General features: G+C 41.7%; 1 long non-coding RNA gene across 1 annotated transcript; it reads left to right on the forward strand.

The window, feature by feature from the left end:
* Positions 1–3,833: 3,833 nt before the first annotated feature.
* On the forward strand, positions 3,834–11,163 carry LOC146194682 (uncharacterized). The gene is made up of 3 exons (XR_014705464.1): positions 3,834–4,215; positions 6,087–6,236; positions 11,075–11,163. It is a non-coding gene; the product is annotated as an uncharacterized LOC146194682 (long non-coding RNA).
* Positions 11,164–11,825: the final 662 nt, after the last annotated feature.

The following is an 11,825-nucleotide window of genomic DNA, read 5'->3' on the forward strand; positions in this document are numbered from 1 at the left end:
ATTCGATGGAAAAGAAACAGAGTGTGGAATTATACCGAAAGTGGAAAATGCAGATCAGGAAGGAAGATTTCTTTGATAACTCAAGAGGCAGTGCCATACTTTTTGAAGCTAGATCAGGGTGACTTAGAACATGCAGCTACAAAAAGAAATTTAACAATGTAGATGATGCATGTGCTCTATGTGGAAACTCCAGTGAAACAATTGCCCATATTAAACTCGAATGTAATGGTATCCATCCGGAAGTTGGTGCAGGCGCAATCACTGTTCCTGAAGCTCTGGGGTTTAGAGATAACAGTGGCCGGGTGAATAAACCGGCGGTGGAAACTAGCAAAAAACGACTGGAAGATTGGTGGCCTAAAAGCAGAGAAGTGACATAATGTTAGTAATGTAGGAATAAAATTCAATAAATAGAATGATGGTTTAGTGAACCATTCTAAATCAATAATTAAGATATATGGAGAAAAATGAGCATGATAGCTACTGCTACCACCCCGTTTCAAAGGGGACGCTCCTATATACCATCCTTCCATCCATCCATCCAACTCCAGGTTGCCTACACCAACTGCCCAGGCAGCACAAAGCATTGGGCCAATGTTGTAAGTACGACGGCAAGCAGTGGCCCTACATTGGGCCAGCCTAACCAGCATGCTCCCAACATAGGACATGCCAGTCAACACAACGTCCAACAATGGCCCAGTATAGCCAGTGCTCTCCCAGTGTTGGCGCTGCCAGTAGCCAACACTGGCTAGCTTGGGCCAAGACGTACAGTGAGTTCCCGATATTGGCACTGTCGTACATACAGAATGTCTATGTTGGACCGAGATTGCCGTTGTTCCTCCAATAATGGTCACACCGGGTTTTAAAACTGGCTATAATGGGCCAAGCTGTCCTGCCTTCCTCCGTCATTGGGTTTTCCGTTTTTTAAAACTGGCTACAATGGACCAAGTTGTCCTGTGTTCTTCCGGCATTGGATGTCCGGTTTTTAAACATGGCTACAATGGACAATGTTATCCTCTGTTCTTCCAGTATTGGATGTTCAGTTTTTTAAAGATGGCTACAATGGACCAAGTTGTCCTGTGTTCCGCCGTCGATGGCCCTTCCTTTTTTAAAACTGGCTACAATGGACCATGTTGTCCAGTGTTCTTCCGGCGTTGCCCGTTCAGTTTTTAAAACTGGCTACAATGAACCAAGGTGTCCTGTGTTCTTCCGACGTTGACCGTTCCGTTGTTTTAAACTGGCTGTAATGGACCATTGCAATTTGTCTTGTGTTTTTCCAGTATTAGCTATCCCTGTATGAAAACTGCCCACGATGGACCACTTAGTCCCCTGATCTCGAAATTGTCATTGCCATCCTAAAAACGCAGCTTTAATGGGCTGCCGAAGTGAATGTTTTTCGTTGACCATTCAATCAAAACAAATTATCCATTTTTATGGTTGAATACACGTGCGCTGGACGCCAAACCGCGGCATTTAATTCCGACAACATTTCAGCCGATTGTTCGGACCTCACCAAGTACCACGTACGGGACGACAATTACTATAACGCATTCAAGCACGTACCGCTGCAACTGTCTGGATTCGTCTTTTCGGTGCGCTCATATGCGGCGCACCTTTGGGGGTCAGCTATATGTGTTTATGGTTTTAGCCTATTGGCGTGCATGCAGATTTCGTCGCAGGCGCATACGTTTGTCGCACAATTATATCTAATGATAGCACGACCGTGCGACCACATATGTATACCCCAGACCGGCTAGCACTCACGACCCAATATGCCTGTATTGGACGCCGATTACATCCCTGCATCTATACGTAACTTATAGTACAAATCCAGTTGTCAGTGAGAACGCGCATAAAAACGAAATCGTGTCGCCATAGCATGTTCATGTGACATTAAATTAGTGATCAGAAGGTAGCTTTTTCATTGCCGAGAAGGAAAACGTTGCCTCAAGTTGAAGGAACAAATGACCATTTTCTCAGCGATGTTTTTGTTCTAGTGCTTTTCTATTATCCATAAGGAACTACGCGCAGCATCGTCTGTTTACCTGGAGAAAGGACCGAATACGATGTGTGTACTTTCTAGACGCAATCACTGGAAAATGAAAAGCCGGAAGACTCGCGAGGTTACCATTTTAGTTTTGGGCATTCACACGGTGGTAAAAAAAAATGACAGTTTTTCGTGCAGACTGCGAGCATGAAGGCCCCGGTACATTTATATGGCGCACAACATATATATCGCCAATAAACAAAAAAATAGTTTTTTCCGCCTATTATTTTCGAGTTTGACCATTCCAACCGCGCTAGGCGGTGGCAAAGGAATAAAAAAAGACTGTACAGGAATGAAAATAATGTGCGCTGTCGAGTCATTCGAAAAAACGAATGCAGCCTAGAAACACTGTTTTAATGAGGCAGTTTTCCATGCCCTTTCCAATTCTTTCATTCTACTAAAATGATTTGGAATACGTTGCTTGCTCATTGAACGTTATCGTCTTTTTGTGCAATCCGCGTTAAGGTGAAGGTGATTGCGAAAAACGTCTGTGTATTGCCTGATGCCACAGCGTATCAGGACCTCGACGCGCACAAAATTGATTCTGAATCATTCATTGCTGTGTCTGTCACCGTCGATTTGCGAAGTCGAGACAAAACATGAGCGAAGAAATATTGTTACAGCTGGAGAATGTTGACGACGAAGTGGCGCGCTCGTTTGTGGAAGATTAAGAAAAAGAAGTGCGTCGAACGGGGGGCCCTCGTAGCCTGGCTCCTTGGCTGTTCCTCAATGTATATATCTTTAATCCTCTTTTGTAAATATATTTCTCCCTGTTACAAAATTATATGCCAAAATTTAAAAACCTTGAACAATTCACAAATTCCGTAGAATGTTCAGAACAGCGCGGTGCGCTATAATTGGACAAAGGCTTTATCGATGTGGCCATAATTACTTGCGCAACAAAATTATGCAAGGTGTTTTAATGGTTTTGAAAGCTGAGGTAGTGTAGAATAGGTGGAAAAAGTTTAAACAATGTGAAAACTGTTTTTGTTTTCCTAAAAATTTTCAATGTTCGCTGTTTTCTGTAAATTAGCGCGATCGTATCTCTGTATCCAAATGTCATAAAAATATGAGCTTTTGCTGTTTGCGGATAATTATGCTGAGAACATATTGTGGAATTATTGCTGCTCTACCATGAACCTTTTCTGAAATAAAGGCCTGCAAATTAGGAAACTTTTCGTTTCCTGGGCCGATGTTGAGAATTTTTATAAAAACATCTACTCATACCCGAAAAGCGAACATTAACTGAATACAAATAAAAGCATGTATATATTTAGTCGGATAATTTTCAGCTAGCTAACTTGAGCATAATTTGTATAATCTATAACCAAAGTTGGCCAGAATAGAAGAGAAGCTCGGAACTCCGCCTCTTTGACATTATTAATCAGTCATCACGCAACAGTATATAATATTTTGAAGTAAATATAAAAGGTCGAACGACCATCCTTTGTTCGATCATAGGTGGCGAAAGGGAGGGGACGCGCGCATTTGTCGATGCACCAGCTGTATGGATTTACGCAAGAATGTGGATGGTAGCTGGGGAGGCTTTCTATTTTTTTAGAAAATGTTTGTCCGTGGTGGCTTGAAGAAACAATGCGTTTGCGAACACACAAAACAAAAGTATTTATTAGAACTCGACTCGAGCGGTGCGCGCTGGCGGCCGCTCATCGGCACGGTCCGAAGTCACGGCTGGCCGGTGCAAGCAGAAGAGGGCTGGGTAAAGGAGGAATGGAATGTTGAGAGGGTCGTTGGTCCTTTGTTCCCACGCGCAGCCCTTGCGAACACAACACCGCGGCGGGAATCACGCGCTGGTTGAGCGGGTCGTTGTTCCCCCTCGCCTACGCGTCTACGTGCAAGACGCAACAGACAGCATCCCCAGCTGCGCTGCTGTGCGGCCTCCTCCCGAAGCGTTCATTTCAGAGCTTGTTGGAGACGCTACAAGACTTGTGACAGTTTCTTAAACCTTTCTTTAATTTCTTCCCTCATTAATTTTCTTTTTCATTGTTCGTGCATAATTTTCTCTTGCGCCTATACATGTCCATGTGCTCCGGTTGGTGCTTGCTACATATCAGTGAATAGCTGAGCTGTGAAATGTCGCTGGAGTACGGATTACAGCAACGGCGGGATACCATCGGCATTGTCGGACTCAGTGAACGCCGTCATCTTAGACCGTGAGTATATATCTTTGCAGCATGCCATTGCTTCATAATTGGTTCTATATAATCTCCTACCAGTCCCAAATGTTCTCTTTCCTTATTCTCCTCGAAACAACTGCGCGAAGCATGACTTCAAGAACTAAGCGAATTTTCGTCCGGGTTACATGCAAGCAAGTGCGTGAACTTATTTGCTGGCTGCGATATGAATAGCATTTGCGCCGAAAATAGAGGAGCCGTGCGTAACAGGTGTGTATGCCACCAACACGTGACAGAACACTGCAGGCAGCCATTTGCGCAGTTTTTTTACTGTGCAGCGCGCCGCAATCAATTAGTAACCAGATACTATGCGCCCGGCTTTGTACATATATTTTGGACAGCCTCTCTTCTGCGCGCAGGAAGCCATGTTCACACAGTTTTTGGTTTTTGTTAAGAGTTAAGGGCAGTTTTTTGTTTTCAGATGTACAGACGAAGTTTTGAAAACTGTTCGTGCCGTCCGTGCAAGCGAATTTTACAGTGGGGCAGACATGTGCGTGATGCCGCTTGATGATTAGGCTATAATTAAGTCATAATGAACCTCCACTTTTATAATGGTTAATATCATATTGAGGAATTGAAAGCCGTGAACAGCGCAAGTGAGCCCCTTTTCAAAATTTTCTTAATCGACGCCCCCCTTCTGAGCCCGCCCCTTCAGGTGAGGGCGTTATCAGAAAGCGGCGACAATAGGAGAGCGATTTCGCAGACGCGCTTCGAAGGCGGGGGAAAATAACAATACAAGCACAAAGGCACATCAGCCGTGTGTGCACTGCGTCCCTGTCACTGCAAAGTAAACAACGTGCACGCGGGACACATTGTACAAAACATTGACGGCCGGTATGAGGCAACCATATCGTCCGAAATATTGCTCGCGAAGCGCTCGATCACGGCGCGCACTTTCAGGCGAAATGGGACAGGCCGTCAGGTCCGCCTGTTCGGCAATTACAGCTCTTTGTACCTCACGTACCGTACCGTATGCATGAAGTGCACGCCATAACCATCGTGCAAGAATGTTGAAACCGAAGCAGCGATCCACGTATTCTAATTCTATAGGAAATCATTTGGGAGTAGAAAAGAGCAACTTAATATGATGTGCATGGTTCTTTAATGAATGATATGTATAAATGGACGGTTGAATAGTTACAGTAATGGAGTGTTCCGCTAGAATTGTTTACGACCGTGACCACCATAAACATTACTCATATTGCTCTTAGCTTTAAGCTCTGGCATTGATAAGCCTATCTAAAGAACCGACTGGCAGTGACAGGTTGTTTACAGCTGTTGATCAAAAGGTAGGCCATCATGCTATTATTGCAGGCATATTTGCTTCTTTTTGTACCTCTGTTTACTAAAACTTAATTTTGTTCCCCATTCCTAGGGACGCTGCACCTCTTACAACACTCACTGTTCAGTCGCTTTTATTCAAGTATACAAAAAGGAGGAAATGCGCATGCACTCATAGGATAGCCTGTCTTTCCGTTAACAGCTGCAAATAACACGCCACTGCTCCTCGGTACCTTGGATGAAGTTTTCAATGGGGTTACCTGAGATGCCTAGCAATTGCTGTAATATTTATACCAATCACTGCAGTGAAACAGAAAGGTAACACTGCATCACTTTAACTGCTGCATGCACCTATAAACGTGCCTTAATTTATTGCCTATTCTTATAGACGCAGGACCTCTTGCTATAGGCTTTGTTCAGTAAGCAACCGTCTTTCATTGCTTCAATTTCTATCTCTCCACCACTTTCTTGTTGCTCTGGGTGTGATCATTTGATTTCATTGTTCAAATCATATTGTTTTATCATGTGTGAATGATTTAGCCTGCACATACATGCTTTCATTTTTTTAGATGCGCATCGGGAGCGTTTTCTACGTAGAAATGGATCGATTGAGTTGTATCACTGGTGCGAAAACCGACAACCCCCAGAAGATATGTGTCCTGTGGTTGGAAGGACAATAAAGAAGAAGAAAATCAGCGGAAAAGCCTGCCTAAAAAAAGGTAGCACTGCATCACTGTAACTGCTGCATGCACCTTTAAATATGCCTTATTTTTATTGCCTATTCTTATAGACGGTGGACCTCTTGCTATTGGCTTTTTGCAGAAAGCAACCGCCTTTGATTGCTTCAATTCCTATCTCTCCACCACTTTTTTGTTACTTCGAGTGTGATCCTTTGATTTTATTGTTCAAATCATATTATTAAATCGCCGGTGAATGATTTCGCCTACACATACATGCTTTCATTTTTTTTAGGTGCGCATCGAGAGTGTTTTCTACGTATAAATGGATCGAATAAGTTGTATCACTGGTGCGAAAACCAACAGTTCGGTACCCCCAGAAGGTTTGTGTCTTGTGGGTATAAAGAAGAGGATAATCAGTGGAAAAGCCTGCCTAAAAACTTACAAAGATGGCGCAAAAGCGAAATGCTGATCAGGGTTAGAGTCTGATTACTTCTGTTATCCCATTTCACTTGCTAGGTGATGTGACATATATGAAGCACCTTAGTATAATTTGTGGTATACTCACTGAAAATTGTGTAGACATTAACTTTTTTCTCGTTCAATTATTTTGAGTGACGCACGAATTGGAATAAAACGAAGTCATCCACACATCTAATGCCCAAAGACATTAGATGCGTGGATGAGCTCATTAATTGTGTTCCTATGTGAGCATGCAATAGTTTGTCGAATATATTAATATGTTAAAAGTTGATTTTTTTACTGTTAACCGGAGTAATACATATGCTCCATATCATAGCATTATTCGCCTGTAGTTTGTATCTGCTCTTTCCTAAATTGTATTCTACAAAGTATACGCGTGTCATCTCGTACGTCTATTTAACTAGCGAACAATTTGCAATCGAATCCCTTTTGTGATGTTTCAGCTACAAATAATGTATGACAGTTGTGACAATATAGGTAGCTTTAGGTATAACATATAGCGCGAAAATCTTTAATATATGTGATGATATTTTTATTCACCGCATTGGCTAAACCAGCCTGTTGAAGAGACGAAATGAAAACAAATATGGATGTCTTCGGACAGGAACAGTAATGGTGGTGCCATGACCATTTTTTTAATTAAATTTTCATATGTCGTGGGCTAATGTCTCGACACAAAGGAATGACCCTTAGATTTGCCAGATGCGGCGTAGTATTCTCGAAAAAAAAAAAAAAAAAAACGCCTATCACTAAAGCTGGAAAACGCCGTTTTTGTCGTTTCAAAAAGTTGCACGTTTGGAGGCCGGCTGGTTGCGTAAAATTTTGTCATCCACTGTTTTTTACTCACCGCATTTGGGTAACGTTTACTTCTATAAGAAGTATTAAAAGTGTGTCATTGATGCAGTTGATTTAGTAAAAAATCGCAAACTTTGCTTCAAGAACAACGCGCTACAAAAATGTTAATGTTCAACCTTACATACTGGCGTGACGCGTTGCGTTGTTTGCACTAAAATATTCTGTGTTTATTACGCAGGTCATATTGTTAATTTAAGGCAGAATTTGGAGCTCTAAGCTCCTATGTGTGTTCTCTGTAACGCCACCAAAAGTATTATGCTGGAAAGCGATTTGCTTATGATTGTAATTATAAAAATTACACATTGAAAAATCATCTTCAAAAGTTAGTGGCGGTCAAAGCTGAGAAATGGAATAATATATTAATAACCTAGATTGAATACTATTGCACCTAGCAATAAAAAAGAATGCAGGACAGAGAAAAAGTTCGGCCTTCACTTGCGTTCTGCCATGAAATTGACAGAAATAGTGAATTAATACCATGTTAAGCTATGTTAAGTATTTGTCCCAGAAGCAGAAAAACGGTGTATAAGCGCTGACAATGTTTTAAATTTTACTTAAGGTAAAATGTAACTAAATTCAGCAAATACTAAATTGAAGTTTTGATGCCTATTCCATAAGGGGGAGCCATATAAGCACATCTATAGAACAAAAACAAGCATTTTTATACTGCGAATATTACATTTTGCAGAATTCAATATATTTACTGACTCAAAATAAACAAAGTACTTTGCATTGTTTCCACAGATTTTGATAAAAATTGATGTTGCGGCCGTTTCTTCAATTCTAATCAGTTTTCCTTATTTTACCATTTTCTTACTTTTGTCCAATTTCAAAATAATATGCAGATACACACACAAATCGAGAGCTTCAAATTTTTTCAGAAATAAAGAATGGAACCTAGATAATGTAGGGAAATAGTTTCTGTGCCAAGATATTATTGGATCTTGCAAGAATGCAGGCTGAGTTTGGCCATTATCAGCACAAGCACTCGGTTTAATATTTAATGTTATATTTTTAAACAGTATAACGCAACACTTTTTAGTCGGTGATATTTTTGAGGTACTGAAGATTTTTGAGAGGGATTTGAATGAAAATCGAAGACGATCTTTTTTTAATTGCAGCAAATTTGCCCTTTACTGCTGTTTTCGAATTCTGACCAATTTTGATGCGCTGTGGAGAACACACCTAGTGGTCTGGAGCTCCGGATACTGCCTGGAATTAAGAACATGCGTCAGGAAGTGAAAACATATTTAGTGCAACCAACCTAATGCATCATATGCCAGTACATAAGGTTAAAAATGAATATTTTTGCAGTGTATCGCTCCTGAAGAAAAGTTTGCGATTTTTTTAATAACACAACTGCAAAAACAAAATAGGTTTCTAATAGTGTTTGTAAATATAAAACCTGCATATATTTAGTGAGGAAAAAAGAGCAGATGACAAAATCATGGTATCCAAACTTGCAACATTTTGAAATGGCAAAAACAGCGTTTTCTACCTCTAGAGATACACCATACAATTGTTTTTTTTTCGAGGAAACTACGCGTATCTTGAAAAACTAAGGTTAATTCTTTTGTGTCTAGATATTTGCCCACCACATATATGAATTTCATTGGAAACGAAAGATGGCCATGGGACCTCGATTATGTTTCTTATCTAAGGCACCCATAATACGCTGTGAGAAAGCCAATATCAAGGGCTTTTTTTAATATTCCATATTTCGAACGGTTGTGCCATCTAAGAAAATTTGAAAGCTAGGCACACCTTAGGTGTCGCCAGCCCTCACTTTCTGTTACAGCTGCATTTGCTAAGCTGAATTAATGCGTTGAGTACTTTAATTTAGCCACGAATACAGCGCTATTACGTGTCAGATTTAAAGGAAGGCCGCAGTGACGCGATTCCTGTAGAATTTGTAAGTGAAATCTGTAAACCTTACAAATCTACCCATATATATGATCTCTTTCCGGTTTTATTCAAGCTACATTACACCTGCTGCGCCCCATAGCTTGAGCAAAGGGTTATAAATAAACCATTAGAAACAGACGATGGAAACCGGTGGTGCATTGCTGGCAGCCACTTAGGACAGCGCAGAAAATTTTTATTTTGTACGTGGGGAAGTGAGGTTATTCGCGTCAAGTACTAAATATTCACTTTAGACAATAAATAGGACTTACAGAGTCGGTGAGCACGTTCGAAAACCCCTGTTTCAATATTTGCGGTTAGAAACCTCATGTGTACCTTTTTTTTCCAGCTGCAGATAAATTCCGGGTTATGTAGATAACGAAACCGTTACCAGCCCATTCGCGCACCTCAACTGTGCTGCTCACAACATGATTTTGAGCGGACAAAACAACCTGCCGCTATGATTGCTAGCCCCATGCATGAGTAAGGGTGATATGCTGGCGATGGTTGCTTCGCGTCGGCCCTTTGGCGCACATGAAGGCTCGAGTTACAATGAGCGCGCCGAACTTTGCAATGCGGATAATGACTACAAAGCGGTAAGGATATAAATGAGTTTAACAGTATTTTTCAGCTGCAAAATACAAATACAGTCTTGTTGGACGATGTGCTGGCGCGGACGAAGAAACCATAGGCAGCTTGTAGGTCTAACGCTACACAGGGCTGTCGAGCCAAGCCAAGTCCTCAATTGTATTGTCCGGGAATCAGATTTCTGTATTTTCGTGGTTTCCTATTGTATCTGGCGTTCAAAATGCAGACGTGAGGGTTCTTTATCACAAATAATCAAACGTGGATTGTGCCGGTACTCTTCAAAGAAGCAACACCATTTATTGTGTAAGTCATTAATCAGTAATTTAGGTAAATAATGTCAATAAGGATTCCAAACAAAACCTTTTCTGTGGCGCTCAAGGTAGCTTCCAGCAATATATATCTGGTTTCCTTTGCCTGCCTCCGAAATGTTTTTTTTTTATCCCTTGGATCAAATTTGCTTGGACAAGCAGTATATGTGTAAAAATGATGCACCTGTGAGCTACCCGTTTAAGTGAGCTCCCGTTTAAGTGATCTACCCACAAAACCAGTCAAAAGCGTATATCAGCTAACCAGCGGCCAGTGCAGCAGTCGTGGGCTTAGATCGCTGGTGTATATTATATCTAGCCATTTAAAAAAAAATGCAAATGGTCGCCGAACATTCTCTTGGTAACGATATTTAGTATAAATTGTTTGCACATCGCAGAAAGCGTAGGAGCGGCAAAAAACTAGCGCGCCAGTCATATGCGGAGACAGCCGAAAATCAAGCACTAATACCTAGTGTGGGATGAAACACTGGCTGTCTCAACCGTATTGCTGTGGAGGCAATCAAAATGCAACAGGGCACATGCTATGCAATGTATGTGCGTCTTTCATCCTAATAAACCCAAGGCAGCTGAAACTAATCTGGAACTCATCAGTATAGTGTTTCTCATTGACCATAAATTTCGGTACATGAATCCTGGAATTTTCTACATCTTTTTAAAATAATGCGCGTGATTTTATATGCCTCGTAATAGTGTTGTAAATTTTGTTTCCTCATTGTTTTTGTGCAGGTGCCATTTGCGAAAAAGTTGGGGTGGACGATTTGGAGGCACACGCATTTATTCGCAGGTGGCTGCCTGGTTCCTGTGACAGGGGGGGGGGGGGGTGGAAGAAAAAGGCGTCATGCTGAAACCTCCCCTGACGAACCAGGCATGCCACCTGTGAATGCAACTGCAGGGTCAGCCCCCTCACTACGCCTATGAGTGTGCCCTCCAGCTCCCTGGCCCCTTCCACTTCCCGAGAGCCCGCCCTGCCCTGACCAACCCTGCCACTGCCCCGCTAACTGCTGCTGTGTGTGCCCTCAGCGCTGGCTAGTAACAACTGCCGTCTATAGTAACAATTGCAATAAATATTATCTTTTTGTGAACCATGCCCTTGTTTTGTGAATATCTACTGGTTGCTCATGAGCGACAATTTGAATTTATATGGCCACTCCTATTTGAAAGGCCATTATTGTCCCAGCAAGTTCGATGTGCTGTCACGAATATGGCTAGAATGAAAAAGGCTGCATTTTATGGCCTGCACAGGCAGTGCCACAAAATGTGTAATCTTGACATCATCAATGGCACATGAATGGAGTAGCCAGTGTACCCATAAACCATTGGATTAATATTGGTATCGACAATATGCGGCATGAATGGAGTAGCCAGTGCACCTGCAATGGCTAACCATTGGTATGATATTGGCATTGACAATGGGCCATCAATGGAATAGCTGGTATTAAACAAATATTGGTAATACAATGATGGTATATTGCTGGAC

This window comes from Amblyomma maculatum, chromosome 3, assembly GCF_055883805.1.
Source record: "Amblyomma maculatum isolate TAMU_Amacu chromosome 3, ASM5588380v1, whole genome shotgun sequence".
Lineage (NCBI taxonomy): Eukaryota > Metazoa > Arthropoda > Arachnida > Ixodida > Ixodidae > Amblyomma > Amblyomma maculatum.